The 19,112-nt window shown below is 38.0% G+C and overlaps 1 non-coding gene across 1 annotated transcript; it reads left to right on the top strand.

Moving 5' to 3' along the window:
• The first annotated feature begins 3,250 nt into the window (after window positions 1-3,250).
• On the top strand, window positions 3,251-3,353 carry LOC119865518. Its single transcript, XR_005369120.1, has one exon. It is a non-coding gene; the product is annotated as a U6 spliceosomal RNA (small nuclear RNA).
• Window positions 3,354-19,112: the final 15,759 nt, after the last annotated feature.

The following is a 19,112-nucleotide window of genomic DNA, read 5'->3' as shown; positions in this document are numbered from 1 at the left end:
GCTATGTTTGTACTGAGGTGTGGAAAGGAGGAGTTCAGTAAATACCAGATCCCAGATTCCCTTTCTGAAGATGTCCGGAAGTTGACTCTGTTAATATGCTTCTTGTGAGTCAGTCAGCTGGCAGAAGGGTTAGTTTGAAAAAAGGAAATGCAGCTTGCAGAGGCGTAAGGTAATCATTACAACAGAAGATAAACAAAGTGAAACAAGTAAGATTTGGTGACTCTCAGGACAGCCTGAACTCCTGACATGTAGAGAGGGTATGCCACTGAAGGTGTGCAGGTGTACATATAGTGTTGAAAACCACAGGCTATTAAGTGTGAGCTGCGTAGAGAGACTTTTCTCTGGAAAGTTCTACATGACAAGGGGAAATGAATGAGTTACCTTAGAGGGAAGAAAACTGACAAACACTGCCTCAGCCAGGTCACAGTTAACATCCACAGTGACAATTTGTGTAATTGTGTGCATCCTAGATGTTAAGTGATGAAAATGGCTACATATAAATGTATAATTAAGCATATGTGCACAACCATAATGAAATTCATAATTGAACATGTACCATCTACTTACTCTGTTGCCCAAGTATACTCTATATATCTAGAAGACATGAAAACATAGGTGTTGCAAGTTTTTAAAAAATGATTTATTTATTTATTAAAGAGAGAGAAAGAGAGAGAGAGAGAGAGAGAGAGAGAGAGAGAGAGAATGAGAAGGGGGAGGGGCAGAGGGAGAGGGAGATACAGTCTTACGCAGACTCTGAGCTTCGTGGAGAGAGGGCTCCATCTCAGACCCTGAGATCATGACCTGAGCCAAAATCAAGAGTTGGACTGACTCTTGATCAGTCCACTGACTGGGCCACCCAGGAGTCCCTAGCACGGCTCTTTACATAACAACCCAGAGTTGGAATCAACCCCAAAACTCATTAACAGGAGAAGACGAACAAATTGTGACATGTTTGTACATTAGAATACTATTCAGCAAGAAAAAAAAAAAAGAAATTAAGTGCCAATACTTGAAATGACAAGGATGGATTTTTAAAGAAGAAAGTGGAAAAGAAGCCAGGCATGGAGGTTCATACTGTAGGATTCCACATATGTGAAAGTACAAGAACAGAGGATAGAAATATCTGTGGTGGCTTATTGGGTTTCAGATTAATTGAAAGGGACTATGAGGGAAAGTTCTGGAGTAGGTGAATGCTCTACATGCTGCAAGGATGTTAGTTCCATAGGTGCCTGCATTTGTTAAAATCTCATTAAAATGTATAAAGACCTGAGTATTTCACTCTAAGTTTTGACTCATTTAAAAAAAGGCTAAACCTGATATTGTACTGAGTGCTAAGGACCTCATTATCCTTGACATAGACCTGCCCACACAGAGTTCCACTGCACTGTATCTGGGAAACAAAAGTGACTCACTGCCCAAGGGATTAGCCCTGGATTCAGAGAAAGAACATGTGTAATTGAGTCCTGAAGTGTTAGTGGGAGTTTGGCAAAAAGAATTAAGAAGTAAATATATGAATAAAGGGGTGCACTGGAAGCAGAGGTAAAATTCCCACGGTTGCAGAGTGAGCTGTGAGTATCTGCATTTGTGAGCTGTGAGCAGGACCACTTGGAGAAGTAGAGGCAGCCTTGGAGGGAATCAGAAATGTCAGGGCAGGTAGTGGGTCCATGTAGCTTGTAGCAGACAGCAGTAGTAAAACAAAGTCAGTTTTGTGGTCAGGGGGTCTTTTGTGAGCCCCATTAGGAATTGATCCTGAGGATCAATACTCACAATGATTAGAAAGATAGGCTCCATATATCCCACCTTGGAAGCAATCCCCAAGGAAGGGACACTTGATATCTAAAGCATGGATTCACTAAGAAGTTTATGAGCACTGGGAATGTAATCCTGCCTTGTTCCTCAGGAGCTGTCCCCCAGAGACAATGGGCTCCTGCAGTGTCTTCAATTTCCTTGAAACTTCACCTTCTTAGACCAGCCAACTTCTAAGTCAGAGATGAAAAATCCTTGGCATGTGGACTGCCACCCATCATTCCTCAAACCACCATTAGGCAAGATCTTTGAATCAATCACAGTACCTAGTCCCAAAGTCACCTTGGGGCTTTTGTCACAATTGTGCTCCAGGCAGCTGCTTCCAGGTGACCCAAGTAACTTTGAAAAATATTAATGATGATGGTAAGAAAAAATAAGAGTAAAATCATGACAATAAAATGAATAGCAAAAAACAACAGATAGCTTGCCCTGATATGCGCCTGGCAGTACTCAGCTGGATCATCTCCTTTCAAGCCCTTAACAATCTTTCAGGTTCAACGTCTCCTTTTTTCCCATTTTCAAATAGGACAATAGAGTCTCAGAACAATTGTGATTGCTTGAGATTATACATTCAAAAATTTAGTGGTATAAGGATGTGAACTACTCAACAGTCCATATGAATACTTTAAAAATAATAAACATTTTAATTTAGTTTTAAATTTACAGAAAAGTCATAAACTCACAGCTCAGAGAGTTCCTCTGATACCCTCGGCTTTTATACATATGGATATATGTCTATTTCTAGTACTGATCTATCCCAGAGTCATTTCTATTCAGCATGAAGAACTTCCATTAGTGTTTTATGTAATATTGTTCAGTTGATGGTAAATTCTCTCAGATTTCATTTAGTTAAACATGTCTTTATTATTCTTTCACATTTTTGGATATTCCTACTGGACATATGATAAATTCTAGGTTAATAGTTTTTGTGTGCTTGTGTGTGTTTTAATTACCTTAAGGATGCCATTCCATTGTGATTTTTTATTGTCTCTTATAAAATGTCAATTGTTTTTTGTTTCATAATTCCTTGCAAATTACGTATCTTTATTTTTCTGACTGCTTTAAAAATCCTATGAAAACAACCATTTTCCAGTGGTTTTCAGCAGTTTTCTTTGGCTATGCCTAAGTGTGTTTTTAGGGCTTTCATGTTGCTACATAGCTTAGATTCTTCTTAGATCTGTAGGTTAAGTTTTTCAACCAAATGTTTGCTATTTTTTATAATTAGTTTATCAATCTTTCTCTTTTCCTATTAATTCCCTCTTTTCTTTCTAAGGAACTCCAACGATACGCATGTTGACTTTTATACTGTTTCATGGGTCATTTCTTTCTCTATTTTTCCTATTTGAAGATTTATCTTGATCGGCCCTCACATCTTCTGACTTTTTCTCCTGTGGCCTTCAATCTGATGCTTAGACTCAGCATTTTAAATTTAATTTTAAGAACACTACATTTAGTAGCACATATACTAAAACTGGAACAATACAGAGAAGATTAACATGCCCCTGTGCAAGGATGACACACAAATTCATGAAGCATTCCGTATTTTTAAATAAATCAATCAAAGAAATACAATTATCATATGGTTGCACTCATGTGGAATATAAGAAACAGTGAAAAGGGCAATAAGGGAAGGGGGGAAAATTGAGTGGCAAAAAAAGAGAGAGGAAGACAAACCATGAGAGACTACTAATTCTGGGAAACAAACAAAGGGTTGCATAAGGGGAGGGAGTTGGAAGTGGGGTAACTGGGTGATGGGCACCAAGGAGAGCACTTGATGTGATAAGCACTGGATGTTATACTATTAGGTTGTCAAGGTGAATTTAAGTAAAACTTTAAAAAATAAAAACACTACTTATCAGTTCTAAGGTTTCTTTTTAGGATATTTTTATAGTATTTTGGGTGGTTCACAGCTTTCTCATTGTGTCTGTCTTTCCATTTAAGTCTTTCAACATATTTCTGACAGCTATTATAAAGTCCTTGCCTCCTGAGTCTAACATTTGTGTCATCTTTGTGTTTGTTTATGTTGACTGATTATTTTCTTTGATGCGAGTCTTGGATTTCAAGGATTTCTAGGTCTTTTGCATGCTTATATTGAATACTGTGAATGATTAATTGTAGGGGCTCAAGATTATGTTGTCTTCCCTTAAAGTGTGTTATGTTTTGCTCTGGCATGTGATTGAATTACTGGCGTTGGTTCTTGTATACTGCTGGGGACTATTCTTTATGTCAGTTTGGTCCTTAGTCTTAGATTGTGACTTTTGCTCTAGAATGTAGTCCTTATCTCCTCAGTATGACTTCCAGAACCTCAACATTGTCACTGAGGTGCTCATTAAGAATGTGCTATACTCGTAGGCCAGAAATATGGCATCTCCTAACTCTGCAAGACCTCTAACATCTCTGTTCAGAGCTCAGCCTTGCAGCAACCACTCTATTAGACATTACAAAGTTTACCTAATGTAAACACAGGCCAACTATTGGCCAAGCACCTGTGGGCATGCTCTGTGTCTATGTCCTTACCCAAGCTTTCTTCCTTCCAGTACCCCGTCCAACATAGGAAAGTTATTTTAGTAGCCTTAAACTCTTGTCTCTGTTTCATCAGCTCAGTGTATCTGTCATTCTTGGTTTGGGCTCCTCCTAATTACACCACGTTCCAGAAAATACCCTCGGGCAGAAAGACAAGCAAACAAGAGACTCACTTAATGTGTTCCCATTTTCTTCAGGATCATACTACTGGGCTATTGTCCTATAATTTAAAGCCTGAATGTTGTGTCCAGTTTTACAGTTACTTATAGTTAATGTACAGTGCTATTGTAGTTTCTGCACTCTGACCAGATGTAGAAGTCCACGATTTAAGCTAGATAAATTGCTCTAAGAAAAGAAACATCTTCAGTGACTTTGATAGAAGCATATAAAAGAAGTAATCATTAAAGAATCTTTTTTTTTAATTATTTATTGACTCATGAGAGACACAGAGACAGAGAGGCAGAGACATAGGCAGAGGCAAAATCAGGCTCAGGGAGCCTGATGTGGAACTCAATTCCAGGATTTCAGGATCACTACATGAGCCAAAGGCAGATGCTCAGCCACTGAGCCACCCAGTTGTTGGATCATTAGAGAAACTAAATGAACTGTGGTGGTTACCCTCTCGTTCCTCAAAAGGATCCTAGTCAGCTCAGGCTGCCATAACAAAATACCATAGATTGAGAGGCTTAAACAATAGAAATCTATTTTCTCACAGCTCTGAAGGCTGGATGCTCTAGATTAGGGTGCCAGCATGGTCAGGTTCTTGGTGAGGACTCTCCTAGTTTGCAGACAGCTGCCTTCTCGCTGGGTCCTCACAAGGCAGAGATAAAATAAGCTCTATGTTGTCTCTTCCTATTAGGGCACTAATCCCATCATTTGGCTCAAATTACTTCCCAAAGATCCCATCTCCAAATAATATCAAATACATTGGAAATAAGTGGCTCAGCTTATGCATTTTTGGGGAGAGACAAACATTTGGTCCATAACAGAGAACCGTATTCTCAAGATTGGTGTAATTTCATACACAGGGAGATGCAGTACCAGAAGTTCAGTATGTTTAGTAAAATAGTTCAGAGTATATACCAAGAAAGCAGAGAATGATTAATTTTTTTTAAAGATTTTATTTATTTATTCATGAGAAACAGACAGAGAGAGAGAGAGAGAGGCAGAGACACAGGCAGAGGGAGAAGCAGGCTCCATGCAGGGAGCCCGACATGGGACTCGATCCCAGGTCTCCAGGATCACACCCCAGGCTGCAGGCAGCACTAAACCGCTGCGCCACCAGGGCTGCCCAGAATGATTAATTTTAATAATTTAGGGAAGATGTCATGAAAGTGCTAGAATTTGGATTGTTTAAAAGTGTGAAAAAGTGGCAGGAAGATAGAGTCAAATGGAGAAAGTAGTCATTAGGAAATTAATGTTAATTAATAAATAAAATTAATAATATTCCAGGACACTGAAGCTAAAGATACAATCAACTTTTGTTTTTGACCAGCAAAAACCATCGCCTCACTCCCCTCACTGTTCATCTGCTTAGTTTTGTACATTCCTTTGTATTAGATACTTATTCTCTTCCATGTGATGTTAATGTGTTTTTAAGGTTTTCTCGGAGAATGAGCATACTGATTCAAGTATATGTATGTGGATTACCTGAACACTTTGAATATCACCAGGTCTTAATTTTAAAATACACAAATCATATATATATATATATATATATATATATATATATATATATATAATATTATACTATTATATACATATACACGTTTCTAACATATATATACCAGTATATGCACATAAATACATGAACTATTCATATATATCACACATATATGTATATATGCTTGCTTAACAACAGCTTAGCTCTCATGGGAAATCTGGAACCATGTATATACATAAATTTATAGGCATCAAGAAGTTCAATGTGAGTGACTTATTACAGAAGTATGAATTAGAGCATATGGAAAACAGCACACTTTATTTTGCTATTCACTTGGGAGGAATTACCTAGCTATAACTGAGCGTCAGAAGTAGCTTAATGCTTCAGGTCACGTTACAGCAGGCAAATGCTACATGTAGAAAAAACAAATGCCGTTTTATTAGTTTTTCAGGGAATAATTTGTTCTCCTCACCACCTTCCTTCTGAGGGGTCTTCCTCGTTGCCCACCGCATTCTGCTTATGGTAAGTCGGACACTGGTTCCTGGCAGGACACAAATAGCCTGGTCAGATGTTGAACTGTGGTATCTGCAACACTCCAAAACTGTCCTGTGCTTACGTGAGCAGTTTACAGCACTCAGATCTGCTCACCGAAAAGATTTGATGGAGGATCTAATCTCTGTGAAACTGAATGCCACATCTCTGTATTAAGCTTCAGGATCACTCCAAGATTTTTGTCTTGTGCTTTTTATCTGCACAATGAGCCTCACCACTGGAGTGTTCCCCCAGCCTCTCACACTTGCCCTGTCTGTGGTTCCATTTACACCATCATTGCCTCCCTAACCCCCATCTTCTCCAATTTATGGTGCCATCACCACTTTTGTTGTCAGGCCCTGATGTATGTAGACTTCTTTCTGCAAGCAGTCAATAAAATTTTTAATTCAGATACTGATTTCCTGTACTCCTTAACTGATCTCCTAAATACTCTCAGCTACATTCGCTCTCGAGACCCCTAGACTGATTCAGCACACCATCAGTTCACATGCATGATAACGCAGTATGATGAGAAGCTAATCAGGTTCGGAGGCACAGGTGTGAGCCTCCGTTCAGCCTTTGGCAAGCTTTTTAACTTTTGTGGGTTACTCCAAAACTCTCAGTTCTCCTTTTGGTAACGTGTCCGTGGAATTAAACCACTTACAGTTCTTAATTTCTTAAAAACATACTCTGGTTTATTGAGTATGAAAATATGCACTTGCAGAAGATCTGAAAAGTGTAGCTAAATATAAGGAAAAGTAGGTATCACCATCCATTTATTCAACTGACACAATGATTATTTACTGTGTCAAAAGCTGTTAAGTGTTTGGGAGAGAGAGAGAAATAAAATAGGCTGATTCTCTGATCCTAGGAGAGGAACTCTCTTGCAGTGGCAAATTGTCATTTTTATAAACATTTTTTTCAAAACATTATATATATGCATATTTGCAGCATATATATTGAATAAATGTATTATGTATTTAGCAAATGTTTGAATAATTATTTTGTTTCATTTATATTCAAGATATATATTCAATATAGGTTTTACATGTATATGAACAAATTATATATTTTTTATCCTACTTTGTTTTCCCCTTAACATTAATTTAGTCATTTTCTCATGTCTTTGGTTATATTATAGTTTTAATCATTGTCCAGTTTTTGAAAAATAGGTATGCCTATAAAACAAAGCATTTTCCAATTAAGTCCACATTCATTTATAATTATTTGCCCCTGTGAATAGTATGAGGTTGAATCTGCTTTTACGTGGATTTTTTTAAAGATTTTATTTATTTATTCATGAGAGACAGAGAGAGAGAGAGAGAGAGGCAGAGACACAGGCAGAGGGAGGAGCAGGCTCCATGCAGGGAGCCTGATGTGGGACTCGATCCCAGGTCCCCAGGATCACACCCTGGGCTGAAGGCAGCAATAACCCGCTGAGCCACCTGGGCTGCCCTTTTACATAGATTTCTAAATGTATTTCTGAGTAGTTGATTAAGATCTAGTCAAAATAAATTAATATTTCTAGACCTCGAATCTATTCTAAATCACTGCTAACAGAAAACTAATGCAAGCCACATATGTAGTTTCAAATTTTCTAGTGGCCACACTTAAAAAAAGTAAAAAGAAATAGGTGACATTTATTTTCATCATTTACTTAACCCAATATTTAAAAATATCACTTCAACATATGATCATTCTAACGTTGACAACATAACCATATTTTTCTTTCTATTGTACTAAGCCCTCAAAATTGGATGGTATTTTACACTTAGAACACATCTCAGTTTGGGCAGTTTGGACCACATTTCAAATGCTCAATAACCGCATGGAGCTAGTGGTTTCCATTAGCTGTGCAATTCTAGACTATAACGAGAATGAAAGCTCATTCATTTAAAGAATTTAACAGAGCTATTTTAAGAATTTGAGTTTATAGTTACACTCCCAGTACCTATAATAGTATCTCATCCATACATGAACACAATAAATATTTCTTTAAATAATGAATGAATGAGAGTTTGAATAATAACAAAACAAATTTCAAACCTAATTTGTACCAGTTTCAAATCCTGTTTGTATAATTGTTGATTGCTCATCTCTCAATGTACACTCTACTCTTATTATTTTTAGGTGATGGAAATACTAACAAGATACTATTATTTTATATTTTTTGTTTCTTGTCTATATGATTTTTAAGATATTTTCCATATAATAATTAGCCATTTGCTTTTCTCATTTTCTTTACATTTCAGTTCCATTTCCAATTCTTCAGTTGGAATATTTTTATTGTTTGTAAAAGCTGTGTGTACTCTGTGTATGTTGTATCTATCTGTGTTTATCCACAACATTGACTTCCATCTTTTTGTGATGAATATTTTTGTGAATTTTGTTTATGTTTTAAATTTGGTCATGACGGGTTTTGGCTTATACCATTAAAGAGGCATCATTAAATCTTCCCAGGTTTTGTGTATTCTGTGCTTCCTTACTGATATACAATTGAAATTATTGGTTACTATAGCCTATCTGATTTTTGAGTTAAAATTAATTTACACAAACACATGCCAAGTTCAGCAAAACACAAAGCCAATTCAGAAGAATTAGTTTAATTCTGGACCCCCTTATTTCTTATCCTATGCCTTCTAATTAGAAATATCACCCATTCATTTTGTTTTGAAGATCAACTACCTGTCTCCAGCTCTAAAGTCTCACTGTCCATGTCAGTCAGACTCCAGCGGTCTATAACCTCGCTGCAGCCTTTCTACAAGGCATCTGCACATGAATATTTTTCAGATACTTTAATAATGCTTGTCCACTATTGACAACTTACTCCAACCCTGTTGTGCTTTACATCAAGACCAACACCACCACTTAGTTGAGTGAGAAACGTGAGGAGCATCGTGGCCTCATCTTACCTTTCTCTCTACCCACTGAACAGCCCCATCTTCCATATCTTCAACATTGATTTGAGTCTCTCAATCTCTTGAGACATCATGCTTGCTCGTGGCCACCACCATTTTCTCTCAGGATTTTTACAGTGGCTTCCTAAGGACTTCCCCTGTCTTGAGTCTGACATGACTTATAATGTCCTCCAAGACCAGAACACCAACTGTATTTGTAACCTAATTTCTTATGCTCTTCCCCACTTCACCCAGTGGTTAAATAATGTTTGAAGATCATACAGTTAATATAACTTAAATCCACATCTAGCCCCAAAACACAGAGATTGAGAAAACCCAATTTTGTAATTTTTATGTGTAGATCTGTGATCCATCTGAATTAATTTTTGTGTATGAGATGGGATAGGGAATAATGTATCTTTTCCATCACTGTTTCTTAAAAATTCTTTTTTTTTTGTCTCCATAAATTCGTTTGGCCACTTTTTCAAAACTTCATTTCCCAAAAACATATGGATCTACTTTTAATTCCCTCCTGTCTCGTGGATTTTTACTTTTTGCCTATCATCAATTCCACATTATCTTGATCATTCTACATTTATTATTTATATGTATGTATCATTAGTCAAATAAAATCAACTTTATGAAATAGTCTAATCAAATTAAATTTATTTTTTCCCAAGTTTGCTTTAAATTTCCTAATAACTTTGCATATAGGCTTCTTAATTTCTACAAAAAGGAATTTTGATTGGTATTGTATGGAAAGTATAGATGAATTTGGAGAACATTAACATCTTAACAACACAGCGTATTTTGATCCATTGATATGGTGCATCTCCTTATTTAGGTGTTACAAGTTTGTCTCTTCAAAATTTTATAGCTTTCAGTCTAGAGATCTCAAAACTCATTTGTTATTTTATTCCCTAAGTATTTAACTTAACTTTATTAGATATATTATATTAGGTCCAATATCCTTATTATTTCATTTTGATGTCATTACAAATGATATTTTTAAAAGTTTATTTTCCAGTTGTCCATTGACAGTGTATAGAAAGAGCTGATTTCTGTATAACTAGATTTGTATCTTGCTACCTGCTAAAATTCACTAGTTCCTTAAAGCAATAATCTAAGATTTCTTAAGATTTTCCATGTACTCAAACATGCCATCTGCAAATAAAACAAGTTTCATTTCTTTCTTTCTCATCTTCCTACCTTTTCATCTTTTTGTCTTGTATCACTGGCCCGGACCTCCAGCTCAAAGCTGAATAGATTTAATGAGACTGAATATCCTTGCTTTTTCCCGATCTTAGGGGTTAACATTCAAGTTTTTGCCATTAAGTATGATGCTAGCTGTGTGATTTTGTCGATGCCCTTTATCAGTTGGGGGAAATTGTCCTACATTACTATTTGATTAGAATTTTTATCATGAATTAGTTATGGATTTTGCTAAATATGTTTTTTTCTTTTTGGATCTCCTAAATGATCATGTTATTTTTTTCTCTCTTATCCCTTAATGTAGTGAATTACATTGATTAGTTTTTGTCATGATACATTACACTTTTACATTTTCTTCCATTCAAGTGGCTCATATTTTGTTAAAATTATTTTAACCATATTCCTAATAGAATTGGTGTGTAATTTTGTTTTGTGCAATATTTGTATGTTTTTATATCACATATGTATATGTGATATATAGGATCCCATTACAATGGAATGATTCATATAATTTATGTTATATATTATATATGGCTTTATATTATAATATATAGGATCCATTACGATGGAATAATTTATATGCAACATCCTACTTTTTCTCTCTCTTTCAGAGCCCTAAAATCTTGGAAAATACATTTTCCTGGCCTCCTTGCTAAACAAGTTTGGTTTAGGTTCTTCTAATTCAAAGTACTTCAGTTAGCTGTGAATGGCAGAAGGGAAGACAAATCCTCATTCCCTGGCTATAGCTACAAGAGGACATTGACAGACAGTGGGCAATGCTTTCTCAGCAGATCCCAAAAGTTCCCCTGAGAGGCGCCCATATAGTGTTCAGGCACTCAGTTCATTGTGTCTTGCAATTGATTAATTTCCAGACACCTCCTGGTGTCTGGAGGCCAGTGGGGGCTTCACTGAACTTTGATCCTCCAACCCTTCCCTTATATATGAAACATCCTCTTGCTCAAAAAACACTGGAGGTATGCTTGTTTTTCTCATCAAACCCAAAATGATGAAATTATAGATAATTATATTTCCTTTTTTTTTTTTTTAAGATTTATGCATCTCAGAGACAGAGAGACAGCATGGGTGGAGGAAGGGGGCAGAGGGAGAGGGAGAGAGAAAGCAGACTCCCCAATGAGCATGAAACCCATTGTGGGGATCCATCTCCAGACAAGAGATCATGACCTCAGGCAAAACCAAGGGTTGCATGCTTAACTGACTGATCAACCCAGGTGCCCCCCGGATAATCATAATCCAAAACAGGTCATAGTATCTTAAGTTACAGACCCAACACACAAATCAACACAGACATGCAACTACTATGCAGAAATCTAAATTAGTCATTAGGATGCCAAATTGTAACTCAGTAAAGTGGCATGTATCAGATGGTATATTTGCTGTATGAATGTAAATTAATATTTCTAGATTTGAAATTATTACTAATAATAAATTTTGGAAGATCTATAACTGCAGTGAACACTGATAACTTCTCATTGGATGCAGTCAGGAAATAGGCAACAGAAAGTTTGCAGTGTGGATGGAAGGCTGACTTTCATGCAGAATCTCAGATTGCACACTTATTAACAATGCTAAATTCGATAATGTGGCTGATTCCATATCTTGGATAGTCTGACGCAATACTTCTCATGGGGAGAGAGGAAGGTGAGAGAGTGAAACATATGCTTCCTCTCTCCATACTCTTCCTTGATTTTCTTCATGGGAGAAAGAACAACATCTCCCTGGGGCACTTAGAAGGCTCATCAGTGCTAATGTGTAGCCAGACTGAGTGCCTGCTCAGCTGTTAGCCATTTGTGCTTTTTCTTCCATGATCACACTATATATTCTCTCTCTTTCTCTTTCCATGGAAATCAAGCATCTATGAAATAGTTTGTCTTCTCATAACCTGGAACAGTGACTGGCATGTAGTGTTCAATAACTATCTGAAAAATGAATGGAATAATCAGTTGGGCATTTTTTTAACTGACCAGGGTATTGAAATTCAACATCATTTTAGACTTCATAGACTCCTGCTTGCTGCTCCAGTTTTAGAAACACTGCAATAGGAAGGACATTAAAGTCATTCTGAGATAATAAGAAGGAAATCAGAAGAAACTGACATTTGACATTGCTCATTTGGTAAGAAAATGCTGCCTGGAAAGCAGCCCTGTTATTTAGCACAAAGTGTCTCTCGTCTCTGTCTTCAGGCATCCTAGAACTGTGCCTCCCTGAGCCATCGTAGCTAGGCCACACCGCTAACACCTAATGGGAGCAGTTTTAAATACACAAGGACAGATGTGACTGAAGTACTAGAGAAATCTGACACTTCTGTGTGAAACAGAGTATTGCAAAGACTCAAATATTTAATGAGTAAGTCACAGTTTCTGAAAACCTATCATAAGAGATGAAGTTAAGCCAGTGTTTCAAGAGTGATAGAGTGATTTAAAGTTACCATGCGGCTGGTTTTGCTGACCATGTGCCTGGATTCACCGACCATTGGTTACTCTATAACCCTTGGATCTCTAGTGAGCCCTGCTTTGGGTTTAACTAAGTATAAAATAAGGAGAAATAATCCCAGACATTCAAAATTTATAGAACTCAAATTCCAAAGCCTACAGGCTTTGAAAAGACATTTAAAAACAGAGTTGAATTGGAAAAAATGAATCTCCTGCCTTTTGGCCTCTTGGCAAGAAAGATCATCCCTCAACTAATTAGTAGAAGAAATAAGCCTGCACTTTAACCCACTTACTTTTGGAATTAATCATCCCAAGTCTACCTGTTTTAATTAAGTATATTTAAGGCTCACACAAAGGGATTTAATTAGACTTAGATATAGTGCCGAGCTGGGAAACCCAGGAAGGGTGCTTATGCCTTAAAAAAGCAGACCATCATGGAGCAGGATCGACCTCGTGCCCGCTGAGATGTAAGCTCTGTGTTTCCCCTAAATATGTGGAAGTCTTGATTTTTTAAACCTAAAAATGTTCTTTTGGTTGTTTTTGCCATTTAATCATTTTTAATGATGTATTTGAGTTGGAAGGTTATAATGGGAAAGGATCTTAAATTGTATCTAGTCCAATTCCCTTGTTTTTCCTATGAGAACACAGACTTGTCTGAAGAGTGGGAGATAAATTGCATAGTGACAGAGCTCAGAGGAGAACACAGTTCTCTGGACTTCAGGATCCGTGCCTGTCTTCCTGTGTCACATTTCAGTGTTGCACATGGTAAATATTCAGTAATTATCACCTGTCAAAGACAATCTATTTATTATTACTTGTTAATCACTTACTCTTAATGATGGTAAAAACACTATTGTAAATGGAGCTATGTCATTTTCAAAAACCACACCCTGCTTAACAATTGTTTGGTCAAAATATGTTGAAGTTGACCTTGACTCTTTGATTAGCAGCCTTCTTATGAATGATTCATAAGTGTAAGACCATGCCATTTCCTTCAACAAATGTACAATACAGCTGTGCCTTTAAGGCTGAAGCCTGTAATGAGTATAGAATATGCAAAATTGGGGGAAGACAGTGAAAGCTAAGAATTATCAAATTTCCATTTTACACAAGATTGGGGGATCAAAGTTAAATTTCTCAAAATTCCAGATACTCTTCCGGGTATATATGGAAATGTAAATACATATGAATGCATTGGCATCTCAGGCAGATGCCCTGTGAATCTCATGTTCCAGGTGGGGAGATACTTGGACAATATCATGGGCAATGTTAAGGTTCTCTGAATGTGTTTATGAAGAATGCCAACACAAGAGGCTTAGAGAGGGGAGGTAGACACAAGTTCACGAGAGACGATTTTCTTGGTCTTTGCTTTTATTATAGGTTGGAAATTTATTTTTTTCAGGGCATTAATCACAGTCATAATGAATGTGTCAGCAATTCATTCATTGATTCATGCAATGTATATTGAGTGCCTGTTATATGTCAAGGGTCTCTCCATGTTCTGGGTCCATAGTAAGAAGTTGATAGGGAGGTATCTGGGAAAAGGAAGATCCAGACAGAAGGAGCATCTAATGCAAAAGGCTATGGGACTTTGCATGGCAGGATCACATGAGCCAGCCTATTAACGTCACGTGTACCTGTCACATTGAGTGCTTACCATGAACCAGATGCTTTTCTAAGCTTCTTTCATATATTAACCTCTTTAATAATCACAATAATCCAGTGAGGTGGATATTTTTATTGTTTTTCTCATTTATTTGGATGTTTGAACTGAGGCAGAGAGGGTTTTAATACCTTTCTCAAGGTCAGACCAGTAGAAAGTATTTGTCCGATGAATGCAAGTATAGACAGAGGAGGGAAAATCCAAACTACGACTTGAGGGAAATAAGGCTTGAGTTCTCCAGACTGCAAAAATGGAGAGTAAAGTTTGGAAGAATGAAATTAGAGGCAGAGAATCAATTTAAGGAAGCTTGGCAGGAATTCCGGCAAGAAATGATGTGGGGCTGATCTAAGAAAGCAGCTGTAGGAGTTGGCAGGAGACAATGATTTTGAGCAATGTGTAGGAGGTAGAATTTAAAGAATTGGTGACTTAGAGGTGTGAGTGATAAGGGTTAGGATTAAGAAGGAGTTTTTTAAAAAGATGTGGCACATAGGAATAATGCTGTTTTCTTCCTGATTCCTCTCAAATTATGGGAGCCTTGAGTCTGCAAGGCTGGACTTTTCACTGAATATGAAGTCCTAGAATTTTAGTTTCAGAAGGGATAATGTGGATGTTATCATTTTATACCCTTATCTAAGGATGAGGAGATATAGAGACCCAGGTAGGCAAAGTGAGTGACCTGAAGTACTTCCACAGACGAAGGTAGAATCAGTGATGAAAACCAAATCTCCTCTCCTGGCTCCTACTTTGGGAGGAAATTTAAGTAGTTACGCATTTCAGAAGACACCAGATTTTTTTTTCTGGCATCTCTCCATTCTTGAGTGCCATCCCCTGAAGTTCATTTGAATGTCCCAATAAAAAATGCTGAGAACATTAGTTCATTTATTTTACAATCACTTTGTATTCTAATATCACCAAGATGGCAGGCATCGTGTTAGTAGGTCCTGGGATTGTCTTCTGTGGCCCTAGTAATACTGATACATTTTTCACTGAGTAACTACTGCATAGCATGCATTGTTTAAAACACAATTCTCATAAGGTGTGAGTTTTAGTACCTGGACTCGAGTTCAAGATGATTTGATGCCAAAGTCCATGTTTTCTACCAGGCAGAGAATATTAGGCTGAGAACTATCTTTGGTTTGTTTCTGTGGTCATTACCTGCTCCCCTGTTTCTTCTGCTCCTTCCATATCCTATGAATCATAGCTGCATTAGGTTATTTTCTACCACACTTCCTTCTCTTTTCCTTACAGAAAAGAGAATTTTTTTTTTAATCCCTGCACCAGTGCAAATAATGACTTCTTGGAAACAAAGTTCCTAGTAGACACTCAGGGAGTAACTAGCATCCTGCACTATAGGAACATCTTGTCTGTGAGCATCACTAAGGGAGTGACAGGGATGGTGACTTGTCAGCTGCCTGTGCTAGTAATTTACAGACCATCTCGCCCTCCACAGAGCAGAGGACCCTTTCAGTACCTAAGGCTGATTTTTTTTTTTAAAGAGAGACAGAGAATGAGTGTGGGGGGAGGAGCAGAAGGCAAGGGGGAGAGAGAATCTCAAGCAGGCTCCACATCCAGCAGGTGAGCCCAATGAGGGGCTTGATCTCATGACCCTGATATCATGACCTAAGCCAAAATCAAGAGTTGGATGTTTCACCGACTGAGCCACTGAGGCACCCCTGCTCTAAAGCTGATTTTTATGGAGACTGTAATCTTGGTGAATTCAGGGCATGTCTTCATCAAATCATCTCCCCATCTCAAATGTATCATCATTCTTTGATGAGGTAATTTTCTTACCATCAATGCAAGCTACCTCTAAGTAGGCTTTCCTGGGAATAAGATGGGGGAAAGATTAAATGCCAACATTTTTTCAGTAAAGTATATGCAAAAACCTTTAACTACCTCCATAAATGGGATCTGCGATTATTTTGGAATGGGCCTGTAATGGCGATGCTAATGCCTATTTTTATAAGATTCTGCATCAGCCTAACTACACTCACAGTAAACTTGTCAGATGTCAACAATACGGGAGCTCTAATCTAGTTCCAGGTTTATTAACTGCTGTGCCCTGTGGCATTTTCTCAGAATGACTGTATAACATGGAGCCAGAGGCCGCTTTTACTTCTAACATAAATACAAGAACAACCTTAATAAAACAGATGAATTACACTGCAGTGTAAATTAGACTGTTCTAATGGACTCCGGCGGCGAATGCAGTGAAATAGTAACCAGTGTGATTAGGTTTACTACACCAAAGACAGTGACCGTAAATCATGAAAGGCTGCCAATTTTTATTTTATTTTATTTTACTTTATTTTATTGGTTTTCCCATTCACATCTCTCACCTCTTGAGGGAGCAATTGATTTGCCCATGGACCACAGTTCTGTCTTCTGAAGTCTGGGGTCAGCTTTTTCAGGACTATGCTCAGAATCACAATACGAATACAGAGAAAGTCCACAAAACCTGACTAGCACATGCATTCTACAAAAAAAAAAAAAAAAAAAAAAAAAAAAATTGAAACCAAACTTGATGGGCTTAAACATCGCTTCTTCCAAGGCGTTGGATGTGGGGTGTGAATTATCTCTGTGGAAGTGTTCTAGGAGATATCATGCAAACATGTTTTGAAAATCCCTTTACAACTGGGGTTGCCGGTTTTTGTTGTTGTTATTTCTTTGTTTAGAAGAAGTAAGACTTTTAGTGACCCCATTAACAAAATGGGTGTAAGACTTATTTTCAAGGATGGCTTTGGGAACCAAAGCACTGTCTTACGGAAGTGGGCTGCAGAGGTGAGGAGTGGAGAGAACAAGGAAAGTCACCCTAGAAGTGCTATTTGGGGAAAAAGCTAATTTTTAAAAGGCAGACAGCATGTCCAAAGTATTCCACCTAACAGGTAAAAGGGGTAATCCAAGTATAAAATACCAATGGGGTATCCTGCACCGATGGGGCAGGAGTAACTTCCAGGGAGGGGTGGGAAAGGTGAGTGTTTGTAAACATAACTCGCTAGAACATTGACAAGAAGAGAAGTCTGTGATGTTTCCAAGAAAGAAAACTGTGGGCCCACCAGGAGAAACATCACTTCCCCCTGAGAAACATTAGGGCCACTGGACTCTCCTCTTGATGCACAGTCTTGGGGAGGAAGGACATTTGAGAAGAGCATGTTGTCCAGCATTTTTGTCAGTCTAGCCTCTGGGATACTCACAGGGAAGGAGACAGCTGAGAAGAGCATAGAAGTGGGTTGTTTCCCTAGAAGTATTGGGGCAAAGACTACACGTCCTTGGTAACATTCCATTCAGAGGATAATGCACAGCAGAAGAGGACCTTGGCTCTCAGCATCATAGCTAATATCAGGCAGATGCCTGGAGAGATGGCTTCTTTGCGGGGGAGACATTTGTGGGAATAGCAGTTGTCTGGACAGAGATCGCCTGCATTTCTACATCCTCCCTGCCAGATTAAAAGCTGCTCCAGAGTGGGAGCTGTGCCCAAATCATCTCTGCAGCTTCAGAGCTTCAGACCCATCACAGAACAGGGTATAGAGGATCCATTCCGTGAATAGGCACCAAATCCTTTGCTAAAGGGAAGAACCAGGGGAAAAACACAGTCTTGGGAAGGATCAAAGGGACCGGGCTTACCAGCAAAAGTTATCTCCATGCTGAATATATCCAGAGCAGGACAGAAGGATAGAGAATGGCCTGAAGTTTCAACAGGCACAGAGTAACTGGCTGTGTCTCAAAGGGCATCTGCAGCAGACAAATTGACAAGGAAAAGAGATGTGCTCTGATGGCCACATACTTAGACCATTGACTACATGATCAAGAGTTTGTGGATACCTTGGCTGGGGGCTCTGCTGTAGACCACCCCGAACACTGAGAAGGAGAAGGAAAATGGCCAGGTTCCAGAATCTACTGGAATCAAAGTAGGTAATAAGTACAATTGTCTTAAGGCAAGGGAGCTGGGCCACGTCTTGTCACAACCGTAGCGCCAGCCCTGCAGAGTAGATGATGTCTAGAACAATTTTCTCTAAATCTAGGTACAGAAATTTAGCCAGAGACCAGGATGACCTGAAATAAATAGCAGATCTGGCCTTGGAAATCTGATTTCTTGACTCATTTATTTCTTAATTCCTTCAATTCTTCATGTTTTTTTTTAATCTTATATAAAACTTTATCCTACCAAGTGAACTAAGAATCAAAATTACAGGCTCTACTTTCTGTCTCATGCTCTGTCAACTATTCTTAGAAGAGATAAGAATAAATCCTGATAAGAATTTGACTCCCTCATTTGCTTAATAAATATTTATTGAGCTTCAACTTTGATTCTGATTCTGTGCTTTGGGCTGAGATGACTTGTGCCCAGGTGCCCTCTCAGTCTACCA

Source organism: Canis lupus, chromosome 13 (genome assembly GCF_011100685.1).
Source record: "Canis lupus familiaris isolate Mischka breed German Shepherd chromosome 13, alternate assembly UU_Cfam_GSD_1.0, whole genome shotgun sequence".
NCBI lineage: Eukaryota > Metazoa > Chordata > Mammalia > Carnivora > Canidae > Canis > Canis lupus.
The sequence above is the reverse complement of the archived record's forward strand: the minus strand, read 5'-3'. Positions and strand labels throughout refer to the sequence as shown.